This window comes from Taudactylus pleione, unplaced genomic scaffold (genome assembly GCF_031769625.1).
Source record: "Taudactylus pleione unplaced genomic scaffold, aTauple2 ptg001358l, whole genome shotgun sequence".
Taxonomy (NCBI): Eukaryota; Metazoa; Chordata; class Amphibia; order Anura; family Myobatrachidae; genus Taudactylus; species Taudactylus pleione.
The window spans coordinates 68265-82530 of NW_028285758.1; positions in this window are offsets into that span (position 1 = coordinate 68265).

Below are 14266 nucleotides of genomic sequence, written 5' to 3' on the forward strand. Positions count from 1 at the left end.
GACCCCAGCATCCGAGGCTCCTGTGCGGGGCTGATAGGAGACAACCAGTGACCACTCTGCAGCCAGACCATGAGGGCTCTCTCTGGCTCCTGTAAGACCCCAGCATCCGAGGCTCCTGTGCGGTGCTGATAGGAGACAACCAGTGACCACTCTGCAGCCAGACCATGAGGGTTCTCTCTGGCTCCTGTAAGACCCCAGCATCCGAGGCTCCTGTGCGGGGCTGATAGGAGACAGCCAGTGACCACTCTGCAGCCAGACCATGAGGGTGCTCTCTGGCTCCTGTAAGACCCCAGCATCCGAGGCTCCTGTGCGGGGCTGATAGGAGACGACCAGTGACCTCTCTGCAGCCCGGACCATTAGGGTTCTCTCTGGCTTCTGTAAGACCCCAGCATCTGAGGCTCCTGTGCGGAGCTGATAGGAGACCACCAGTGACCTCTCTGCAGCCAGACCGTGAGGGCTCTCTCTGGCTCCTGTCTATCCAGTTCCTGCACATCTTTATCTGTCACAATAATTCCGCTTACAGTAAAGTCATTTACATGGAGAAAACCCTTTCATTCATCCCAGCAGGGCACAAGGCTCACTACTCGGAGCCCTGGTGGGATAAATGCACAATATACAGTTATGCTATAATCCTCTACGCCAGGTTGAAATAGATTCCAGACTTATCACCCAGAAACAGTCACTTCTGACGTGTCAGTGTGTCGCTAAACACTGACTTATTATACTCTTATACAGTGAAATCCTTTGTGTCTTATTCGGTGAAGGAGGAATTGGTATCGGTGGAACGCCGCTGGTTACAATGCAGATGACTTGATATAATACATCTGTAGTTTCCGTACGACTTGGGATGGAAATGTAATTTGTTTCTGGGGCAATAGCTACATTTAACCCTTTATTATAAAACGTAACCTAAACAGCAATAAAAAAAAATGATTATAGGAAGAGAAATGGATTCGCAGACACCCAGCAGCGGCCATTAATAATCGCAGGTGTAGAGCAGATAATTGCCCGACTTTTCATCTCATGTGCTTTATTACCCACCTTACGCCTGGGATCTGATAAATCACCGTGTGAGGCGCGTTACAAGCGCTGAGCGCAGACTTTTTGCTAGGAATTTATGCGTTTTGGGGGTCAGGGAGCTAAACTTTAACTGATGCCCAAAATCTTGTAAATGTATCTGTGGCTGTAAATAAACCAGAGGTGACAGAAAACAGCTCAGACCCAGATTAAACAGCCAATAATGAATACAATGATATAATTCACTGCTAAAGTCTACGAGTCCTCTGGAAATCGCCAATGTGGCTAATTGTACATAATACGCCCCCCCCCCCCTCCAACTTATTCAGGTCCTCACCTTTCACACTCTATAGAGATTTCATATAGACAAGAAGAGCAACAGGTCCCCCACAGGAAGATGCCATAAGGAGCTGACTGTATAGATGTTTAGATGCAATGTCCCTTATGTAATTTACAGCCTAGTGGCGTCTAGTCAGGTAATGCAGTAATCTGTACTGAAAGGTGCAAACTGGACCCACTTAGATCCACTTATTGGGAAATTGTGTCCAGTTTCTTATAATAATCAGCAGCTTCATCTTGTTTAACCTGACAGGGTGGCAATGCTTCACATCACTCAATTTATACAGTGACAGTGTGTTAGCTGTGATAATGCTGCATCATACAGTGACAGTGTGTTAGCTATGATAATGCTGCATCATACAGTGACACTGTGTTAGGTGTGATAATGCTGCATCATACAGTGACAGTGTGTTAGCTATGATAATACTGCATCATACAGTGACAGTGTGTTAGCTATGATAATGCTGCATCATACAGTGACAGTGTGTTAGCTATGATAATGCTGCATCATACAGTGACACTGTGTTAGCTATGATAATGCTGCATCATACAGTGACACTGTGTTAGCTATGATCATGCTGCATCATACAGTGACACTGTGTTAGCTATGATAATGCTGCATCATACAGTGACACTGTGTTAGCTATGATAATGCTGCATCATACAGTGACACTGTGTTAGCTATGATCATGCTGCATCATACAGTGACAATGTGTTAGCTATGATAATGCTGCATCATACAGTGACACTGTGTTAGCTATGATAATGCTGCATCATACAGTGACACTGTGTTAGCTGTGATAATGCTGCATCATACAGTGACACTGTGATAGCTGTGATAATGCTGCATCATACAGTGACAGTGTGTTAGCTGTGATAATGCTGCATCATACAGTGACACTGTGTTAGCTATGATCATGTTGCATCATACAGTGACTCTGTGTTAGCTGTGATAATGCTGCATCATACAGTGACACTGTGTTAGCTGTGATAATGCTGCATCATACAGTGACAGTGTGTTAGCTATGATCATGCTGCATCATACAGTGACAGTGTGTTAGCTATGATAATGCTGCATCATACAGTGACAGTGTGTTAGCTATGATAATGCTGCATCATACAGTGACAGTGTGTTATCTATGATAATGCTGCATCATACAGTGTCAGTGTGTTAGATATGATAATGCTGCATCATACAGTGACAGTGTGTTAGCTATGATAATGCTGCATCATACAGTGACAGTGTGTTAGCTATGATAATGCTGCATCATACAGTGACTGTGTTAGATATGATAATGCTGCATCATACAGAGACACTGTGTTAGCTATGATAATACTGCATCATACAATGACACTGTGTTAGCTATGATAATACTGCATCATACAGTGACAGTGTGTTAGATATGATAATGCTGCATCATACAGAGACAGTGTGTTAGATATGATAATGCTGCATCATACAGAGACACTGTTTATACAGTGACAGTGTGTTAAATATGATAATGCTGCATTATACAGTGACAGTGTGTTAGATATGATAATGCTGCATCATACAGTGACACTGTGTTAGCTGTGATAATGCTGCATCATACAGTGACACTGTGTTAGCTGTGATAATGCTGCATCATACAGTGACAGTGTGTTAGCTATGATAATGCTGCATCATACAGTGACACTGTGTTAGCTATGATAATGTTGCATCATACTGTGACAGTGTGTTAGCTATGATAATGCTGCATCATACAGTGACACTGTTAGATATGATAATGCTGCATCATACCGTGTCACTGTGATAGCTGTGATAATGCTGCATCATACAGTGACACTGTGTTAGCTGTGATAATGCTGCATCATACAGTGACACTGTGTTAGCTGTGATAATGCTGCATCATACAGTGACACTGTGTTAGCTGTGATAATGCTGCATCATACAGTGACAGTGTGTTAGCTGTGATAATGCTGCATCATACAGTGACACTGTGCTAGCTGTGATAATGCTGCATCATACAGTGACACTGTGTTAGCTGTGATAATGCTGCATCATACAGTGACAGTGTGTTAGCTATGATAATGCTGCATCATACAGTGACAGTGTGTTAGCTATGATAATGCTGCAGCATACAGTGACACTGTGTTAGCTGTGATAATGCTGCATCATACAGAGACACTGTGTTAGCTGTGATAATGCTGCATCATACAGTGACACTGTGTTAGCTGTGATAATGCTGCATCATACAGTGACAGTGTGTTAGCTATGATAAAGCTGCATCATACAGAGACACTGTGTTAGGTGTGATAATGCTGCATCATACAGTGACAGTGTGTTAGCTATGATAATACTGCATCATACAGAGACACTGTGTTAGCTGTGATAATGCTGCATCATACAGTAACACTGTGTTAGGTGTGATAATGCTGCATCATACAGTGACAGTGTGTTAGCTATGATAATACTGCATCATACAGAGACACTGTGTTAGCTGTGATAATGCTGCATCATACAGTAACACTGTGTTAGCTGTGATAATGCTGCATCATACAGTGACACTGTGTTAGCTGTGATAATGCTGCATCATACAGTGACAGTGTGTTAGCTATGATAATGCTGCATCATACAGTGACAGTGTGTTAGCTATGATAATGCTGCATCATACAGTGACAGTGTGTTAGCTATGATAATGCTGCATCATACAGTGACAGTGTGTTAGCTATGATAATGCTGCATCATACAGTGACTGTGTTAGCTATGATAATGCTGCATCATACAGTGACAGTGTGTTAGCTGTGATAATGCTGCATCATACAGTGACACTGTGTTAGCTGTGATAATGCTGCATCATACAGTGACACTGTGTTAGCTGTGATAATGCTGCATCATACAGTGACAGTGTGTTAGCTATGATAATACTGCATCATACAGAGACACTGTGTTAGCTATGATAATGCTGCATCATACAGTGACACTGTGTTAGCTGTGATAATGCTGCATCATACAGTGACACTGTGTTAGCTGTGATAATGCTGCATCATACAGTGACACTGTGTTAGCTGTGATAATGCTGCATCATACAGTGACACTGTGTTAGCTATGATAATGCTGCATCATACAGTGACACTGTGTTAGCTGTGATAATGCTGCATCATACAGTGACACTGTGTTAGCTGTGATAATGCTGCATCATACAGTGACACTGTGATAGCTGTGATAATGCTGCATCATACAGTGACAGTGTGTTAGCTGTGATAATGCTGCATCATACAGAGACACTGTTTATACAGTGACAGTGTGTTAGATATGATAATGCTGCATTATACAGTGACAGTGTGTTAGATATGATAATGCTGCATCATACAGTGACACTGTGTTAGCTGTGATAATGCTGCATCATACAGTGACACTGTGTTAGCTGTGATAATGCTGCATCATACAGTGACAGTGTGTTAGCTATGATAATGCTGCATCATACAGTGACACTGTGTTAGCTATGATAATGTTGCATCATACTGTGACAGTGTGTTAGCTATGATAATGCTGCATCATACAGTGACACTGTTAGATATGATAATGCTGCATCATACCGTGTCACTGTGATAGCTATGATAATGCTGCATCATACAGTGTCACTGTGATAGCTGTGATAATGCTGCATCATACAGTGACACTGTGTTAGCTGTGATAATGCTGCATCATACAGTGACACTGTGTTAGCTGTGATAATGCTGCATCATACAGTGACACTGTGTTAGCTGTGATAATGCTGCATCATACAGTGACAGTGTGTTAGCTGTGATAATGCTGCATCATACAGTGACACTGTGCTAGCTGTGATAATGCTGCATCATACAGTGACACTGTGTTAGCTGTGATAATGCTGCATCATACAGTGACAGTGTGTTAGCTATGATAATGCTGCATCATACAGTGACAGTGTGTTAGCTATGATAATGCTGCAGCATACAGTGACACTGTGTTAGCTGTGATAATGCTGCATCATACAGAGACACTGTGTTAGCTGTGATAATGCTGCATCATACAGTGACACTGTGTTAGCTGTGATAATGCTGCATCATACAGTGACAGTGTGTTAGCTATGATAAAGCTGCATCATACAGAGACACTGTGTTAGGTGTGATAATGCTGCATCATACAGTGACAGTGTGTTAGCTATGATAATACTGCATCATACAGAGACACTGTGTTAGCTGTGATAATGCTGCATCATACAGTAACACTGTGTTAGGTGTGATAATGCTGCATCATACAGTGACAGTGTGTTAGCTATGATAATACTGCATCATACAGAGACACTGTGTTAGCTGTGATAATGCTGCATCATACAGTAACACTGTGTTAGCTGTGATAATGCTGCATCATACAGTGACACTGTGTTAGCTGTGATAATGCTGCATCATACAGTGACAGTGTGTTAGCTATGATAATGCTGCATCATACAGTGACAGTGTGTTAGCTATGATAATGCTGCATCATACAGTGACAGTGTGTTAGCTATGATAATGCTGCATCATACAGTGACAGTGTGTTAGCTATGATAATGCTGCATCATACAGTGACTGTGTTAGCTATGATAATGCTGCATCATACAGTGACAGTGTGTTAGCTGTGATAATGCTGCATCATACAGTGACACTGTGTTAGCTGTGATAATGCTGCATCATACAGTGAGACTGTGTTAGCTGTGATAATGCTGCATCATACAGTGACAGTGTGTTAGCTATGATAATACTGCATCATACAGAGACACTGTGTTAGCTATGATAATGCTGCATCATACAGTGACACTGTGTTAGCTGTGATAATGCTGCATCATACAGTGACACTGTGTTAGCTGTGATAATGCTGCATCATACAGTGACAGTGTGTTAGCTATGATAATGCTGCATCATACAGTGACAGTGTGTTATCTATGATAATGCAGCATCATACAGTGACAGTGTGTTAGCTAATGATAATGCTGCATCATACAGAGACAGTGTGTTAGCTATGATAATGCTGCATCATACAGTGACTGTGTTAGATATGATAATGCTGCATCATACAGTGACAGTGTGTTAGCTACGATAATGCTGCATCATACAGTGACAGTGTGTTAGCTATGATAATGCTGCATCATACAGTGACACTGTGTTAACTATGATAATACTGCATCATACAGTGTCAGTGTGTTAGATATGATAATGCTGCATCATACAGTGACAGTGTGTTAGATATGATAATGCTGCATCATACAGTGACAGTGTGTTAGCTATGATAATGCTGCATCATACAGTGACTGTGTTAGATATGATAATGCTGCATCATACAGAGACACTGTGTTAGCTATGATAATACTGCATCATACAGTGACACTGTGTTAGCTATGATAATGCTGCATCATAGAGTGACACTGTGTTAGCTGTGATAATGCTGCATCATACAGTGACAGTGTGTTAGTTATGATAATGCTGCATCATACAGTGACACTGTGTTAGCTATGATAATGCTGCATCATACAGTGACAGTGTGTTAGCTGTGATAATGCTGCATCATACAGTGACACTGTGTTAGCTATGATAATGCTGCATCAAACAGTGTCACTGTGATAGCTATGATAATGCTGCATCATACAGTGTCACTGTGATAGCTATGATAATGCTGCATCATACAGTGACACTGTGTTAGCTGTGATAATGCTGCATCATACAGTGACAGTGTGTTAGCTGTGATAATGCTGCATCATACAGTGACAGTGTGTTAGCTATGATAATGCTGCATCATACAGTGACACTGTGTTAGCTGTGATAATGCTGCATCATACAGTGACACTGTGTTAGCTATGATAATGCTGCATCATACAGTGACACTGTGTTAGCTGTGATAATGCTGCATCATACAGTGACACTGTGTTAGCTGTGATAATGCTGCATCATACAGTGACACTGTGTTAGCTGTGATAATGCTGCATCATACAGTGACACTGTGTTAGCTGTGATAATGCTGCATCATACAGTGACACTGTGTTAGCTGTGATAATGCTGCATCATACAGTGACACTGTGTTAGCTGTGATAATGCTGCATCATACAGTGACACTGTGTTAGCTGTGATAATGCTGCATCATACAGTGACACTGTGTTAGCTGTGATAATGCTGCATCATACAGTGACAGTGTGTTAGCTGTGATAATGCTGCATCATACAGTGACACTGTGATAGCTATGATAATGCTGCATCATACAGTGACACTGTGTTAGCTATGATCATGCTGCATCATACAGTGACAGTGTGTTATCTGTGATAATGCTGCATCATACAGCGACAGTGTGTTAGCTATGATAATGCTGCCTCATACAGTGACATTGTGTTAGCTGTGATAATGCTGCATCATACCGTGACACTGTGTTAGCTATGATAATGCTGCATCATACCGTGACACTGTGTTAGCTATGATAATGCTGCATCATACAGTGACACTGTGTTAGCTGTGATAATGCTGCATCATACAGTGACACTGTGATAGCTGTGATAATGCTGCATCATACAGTGACAGTGTGTTAGCTATGATAATGCTGCATCATACAGTGACAGTGTGTTAGCTGTGATAATGCTGCATCATACAGTGACACTGTGTTAGCTATGATCATGTTGCATCATACAGTGACTCTGTGTTAGCTGTGATAATGCTGCATCATACAGTGACACTGTGTTAGCTGTGATAATGCTGCATCATACAGTGACAGTGTGTTAGCTATGATCATGCTGCATCATACAGTGACAGTGTGTTAGCTATGATAATGCTGCATCATACAGTGACAGTGTGTTAGCTATGATAATGCTGCATCATACAGTGACAGTGTGTTATCTATGATAATGCTGCATCATACAGTGTCAGTGTGTTAGATATGATAATGCTGCATCATACAGTGACAGTGTGTTAGCTATGATAATGCTGCATCATACAGTGACAGTGTGTTAGCTATGATAATGCTGCATCATACAGTGACTGTGTTAGATATGATAATGCTGCATCATACAGAGACACTGTGTTAGCTATGATAATACTGCATCATACAATGACACTGTGTTAGCTATGATAATACTGCATCATACAGTGACAGTGTGTTAGATATGATAATGCTGCATCATACAGAGACAGTGTGTTAGATATGATAATGCTGCATCATACAGAGACACTGTTTATACAGTGACAGTGTGTTAGATATGATAATGCTGCATTATACAGTGACAGTGTGTTAGATATGATAATGCTGCATCATACAGTGACACTGTGTTAGCTATGATAATGCTGCATCATACAGTGACACTGTGTTAGCTATGATAATGTTGCATCATACTGTGACAGTGTGTTAGCTATGATAATGCTGCATCATACAGTGACACTGTTAGATATGATAATGCTGCATCATACCGTGTCACTGTGATAATGCTGCATCATACAGTGACACTGTGTTAGCTGTGATAATGCTGCATCATACAGTGACACTGTGTTAGCTGTGATAATGCTGCATCATACAGTGACACTGTGTTAGCTGTGATAATGCTGCATCATACAGTGACAGTGTGTTAGCTGTGATAATGCTGCATCATACAGTGACACTGTGCTAGCTGTGATAATGCTGCATCATACAGTGACACTGTGTTAGCTGTGATAATGCTGCATCATACAGTGACAGTGTGTTAGCTATGATAATGCTGCATCATACAGTGACAGTGTGTTAGCTATGATAATGCTGCAGCATACAGTGACACTGTGTTAGCTGTGATAATGCTGCATCATACAGAGACACTGTGTTAGCTGTGATAATGCTGCATCATACAGTGACACTGTGTTAGCTGTGATAATGCTGCATCATACAGTGACAGTGTGTTAGCTATGATAAAGCTGCATCATACAGAGACACTGTGTTAGGTGTGATAATGCTGCATCATACAGTGACAGTGTGTTAGCTATGATAATACTGCATCATACAGAGACACTGTGTTAGCTGTGATAATGCTGCATCATACAGTAACACTGTGTTAGGTGTGATAATGCTGCATCATACAGTGACAGTGTGTTAGCTATGATAATACTGCATCATACAGAGACACTGTGTTAGCTGTGATAATGCTGCATCATACAGTAACACTGTGTTAGCTGTGATAATGCTGCATCATACAGTGACACTGTGTTAGCTGTGATAATGCTGCATCATACAGTGACAGTGTGTTAGCTATGATAATGCTGCATCATACAGTGACAGTGTGTTAGCTATGATAATGCTGCATCATACAGTGACAGTGTGTTAGCTATGATAATGCTGCATCATACAGTGACAGTGTGTTAGCTATGATAATGCTGCATCATACAGTGACTGTGTTAGCTATGATAATGCTGCATCATACAGTGACAGTGTGTTAGCTGTGATAATGCTGCATCATACAGTGACACTGTGTTAGCTGTGATAATGCTGCATCATACAGTGACACTGTGTTAGCTGTGATAATGCTGCATCATACAGTGACAGTGTGTTAGCTATGATAATACTGCATCATACAGAGACACTGTGTTAGCTATGATAATGCTGCATCATACAGTGACACTGTGTTAGCTGTGATAATGCTGCATCATACAGTGACACTGTGTTAGCTGTGATAATGCTGCATCATACAGTGACACTGTGTTAGCTGTGATAATGCTGCATCATACAGTGACACTGTGTTAGCTATGATAATGCTGCATCATACAGTGACACTGTGTTAGCTGTGATAATGCTGCATCATACAGTGACACTGTGTTAGCTGTGATAATGCTGCATCATACAGTGACACTGTGTTAGCTGTGATAATGCTGCATCATACAGTGATAGTGTGTTAGCTATGATAATGCTGCATCATACAGTGACAGTGTGTTAGCTATGATAATGCTGCATCATACAGTGACACTGTGTTAGCTGTGATAATGCTGCATCATACAGAGACACTGTTTATACAGTGACAGTGTGTTAGATATGATAATGCTGCATTATACAGTGACAGTGTGTTAGATATGATAATGCTGCATCATACAGTGACACTGTGTTAGCTGTGATAATGCTGCATCATACAGTGACACTGTGTTAGCTGTGATAATGCTGCATCATACAGTGACAGTGTGTTAGCTATGATAATGCTGCATCATACAGTGACACTGTGTTAGCTATGATAATGTTGCATCATACTGTGACAGTGTGTTAGCTATGATAATGCTGCATCATACAGTGACACTGTTAGATATGATAATGCTGCATCATACCGTGTCACTGTGATAGCTATGATAATGCTGCATCATACAGTGTCACTGTGATAGCTGTGATAATGCTGCATCATACAGTGACACTGTGTTAGCTGTGATAATGCTGCATCATACAGTGACACTGTGTTAGCTGTGATAATGCTGCATCATACAGTGACACTGTGTTAGCTGTGATAATGCTGCATCATACAGTGACAGTGTGTTAGCTGTGATAATGCTGCATCATACAGTGACACTGTGCTAGCTGTGATAATGCTGCATCATACAGTGACACTGTGTTAGCTGTGATAATGCTGCATCATACAGTGACAGTGTGTTAGCTATGATAATGCTGCATCATACAGTGACAGTGTGTTAGCTATGATAATGCTGCAGCATACAGTGACACTGTGTTAGCTGTGATAATGCTGCATCATACAGAGACACTGTGTTAGCTGTGATAATGCTGCATCATACAGTGACACTGTGTTAGCTGTGATAATGCTGCATCATACAGTGACAGTGTGTTAGCTATGATAAAGCTGCATCATACAGAGACACTGTGTTAGGTGTGATAATGCTGCATCATACAGTGACAGTGTGTTAGCTATGATAATACTGCATCATACAGAGACACTGTGTTAGCTGTGATAATGCTGCATCATACAGTAACACTGTGTTAGGTGTGATAATGCTGCATCATACAGTGACAGTGTGTTAGCTATGATAATACTGCATCATACAGAGACACTGTGTTAGCTGTGATAATGCTGCATCATACAGTAACACTGTGTTAGCTGTGATAATGCTGCATCATACAGTGACACTGTGTTAGCTGTGATAATGCTGCATCATACAGTGACAGTGTGTTAGCTATGATAATGCTGCATCATACAGTGACAGTGTGTTAGCTATGATAATGCTGCATCATACAGTGACAGTGTGTTAGCTATGATAATGCTGCATCATACAGTGACAGTGTGTTAGCTATGATAATGCTGCATCATACAGTGACTGTGTTAGCTATGATAATGCTGCATCATACAGTGACAGTGTGTTAGCTGTGATAATGCTGCATCATACAGTGACACTGTGTTAGCTGTGATAATGCTGCATCATACAGTGAGACTGTGTTAGCTGTGATAATGCTGCATCATACAGTGACAGTGTGTTAGCTATGATAATACTGCATCATACAGAGACACTGTGTTAGCTATGATAATGCTGCATCATACAGTGACACTGTGTTAGCTGTGATAATGCTGCATCATACAGTGACACTGTGTTAGCTGTGATAATGCTGCATCATACAGTGACAGTGTGTTAGCTATGATAATGCTGCATCATACAGTGACAGTGTGTTATCTATGATAATGCAGCATCATACAGTGACAGTGTGTTAGCTAATGATAATGCTGCATCATACAGAGACAGTGTGTTAGCTATGATAATGCTGCATCATACAGTGACTGTGTTAGATATGATAATGCTGCATCATACAGTGACAGTGTGTTAGCTACGATAATGCTGCATCATACAGTGACAGTGTGTTAGCTATGATAATGCTGCATCATACAGTGACACTGTGTTAACTATGATAATACTGCATCATACAGTGTCAGTGTGTTAGATATGATAATGCTGCATCATACAGTGACAGTGTGTTAGATATGATAATGCTGCATCATACAGTGACAGTGTGTTAGCTATGATAATGCTGCATCATACAGTGACTGTGTTAGATATGATAATGCTGCATCATACAGAGACACTGTGTTAGCTATGATAATACTGCATCATACAGTGACACTGTGTTAGCTATGATAATGCTGCATCATACAGTGACACTGTGTTAGCTGTGATAATGCTGCATCATACAGTGACAGTGTGTTAGTTATGATAATGCTGCATCATACAGTGACACTGTGTTAGCTATGATAATGCTGCATCATACAGTGACAGTGTGTTAGCTGTGATAATGCTGCATCATACAGTGACACTGTGTTAGCTATGATAATGCTGCATCAAACAGTGTCACTGTGATAGCTATGATAATGCTGCATCATACAGTGTCACTGTGATAGCTATGATAATGCTGCATCATACAGTGACACTGTGTTAGCTGTGATAATGCTGCATCATACAGTGACAGTGTGTTAGCTGTGATAATGCTGCATCATACAGTGACAGTGTGTTAGCTATGATAATGCTGCATCATACAGTGACACTGTGTTAGCTGTGATAATGCTGCATCATACAGTGACACTGTGTTAGCTATGATAATGCTGCATCATACAGTGACACTGTGTTAGCTGTGATAATGCTGCATCATACAGTGACACTGTGTTAGCTGTGATAATGCTGCATCATACAGTGACACTGTGTTAGCTGTGATAATGCTGCATCATACAGTGACACTGTGTTAGCTGTGATAATGCTGCATCATACAGTGACACTGTGTTAGCTGTGATAATGCTGCATCATACAGTGACACTGTGTTAGCTGTGATAATGCTGCATCATACAGTGACACTGTGTTAGCTGTGATAATGCTGCATCATACAGTGACACTGTGTTAGCTGTGATAATGCTGCATCATACAGTGACAGTGTGTTAGCTGTGATAATGCTGCATCATACAGTGACACTGTGATAGCTATGATAATGCTGCATCATACAGTGACACTGTGTTAGCTATGATCATGCTGCATCATACAGTGACAGTGTGTTATCTGTGATAATGCTGCATCATACAGCGACAGTGTGTTAGCTATGATAATGCTGCCTCATACAGTGACATTGTGTTAGCTGTGATAATGCTGCATCATACCGTGACACTGTGTTAGCTATGATAATGCTGCATCATACCGTGACACTGTGTTAGCTATGATAATGCTGCATCATACAGTGACAGTGTGTTTGCTGTGATAATGCTGCATCATACAGTGACAGTGTGTTTGCTGTGATAATGCTGCATCATACAGTGACAGTGTGTTAGCTATGATAATGCTGCATCATACAGTGACATTGTGTTAGCTATGATAATGCTGCATCATACAGTGACACTGTGTTATCTGTGATAATGCTGCATCATACAGTGACAGTGTGTTAGCTATGATAATGCTGCATCATACAGTGACAGTGTGTTAGCTATGATAATGCTGCATCATACAGTGACAGTGTGTTAGCTATGATAATGCTGCATCATACAGTGACAGTGTGTTAGCTGTGATAATGCTGCATCATACAGTGACAGTGTGTTAGCTGTGATAATGCTGCATCATACAGTGACAGTGTGTTAGCTATGATAATGCTGCATCATACAGTGACAGTGTGTTAGCTATGATAATGCTGCATCATACAGTGACACTGTGTTAGCTGTGATAATGCTGCATCATACAGTGACACTGTGTTAGCTGTGATAATGCTGCATCATACAGTGACACTGTGTTAGCTGTGATAATGCTGCATCATACAGTGAGTGTGTTAGCTGTGATAATGCTGCATCATACAGTGACAGTGTGTTAGCTATGATAATGCTGCATCATACAGTGACACTGTGTTAGCTGTGATAATGCTGCATCATACAGTGACAGTGTGTTAGCTATGATAATGCTGCATCATACAGTAACAGTGTGTTAG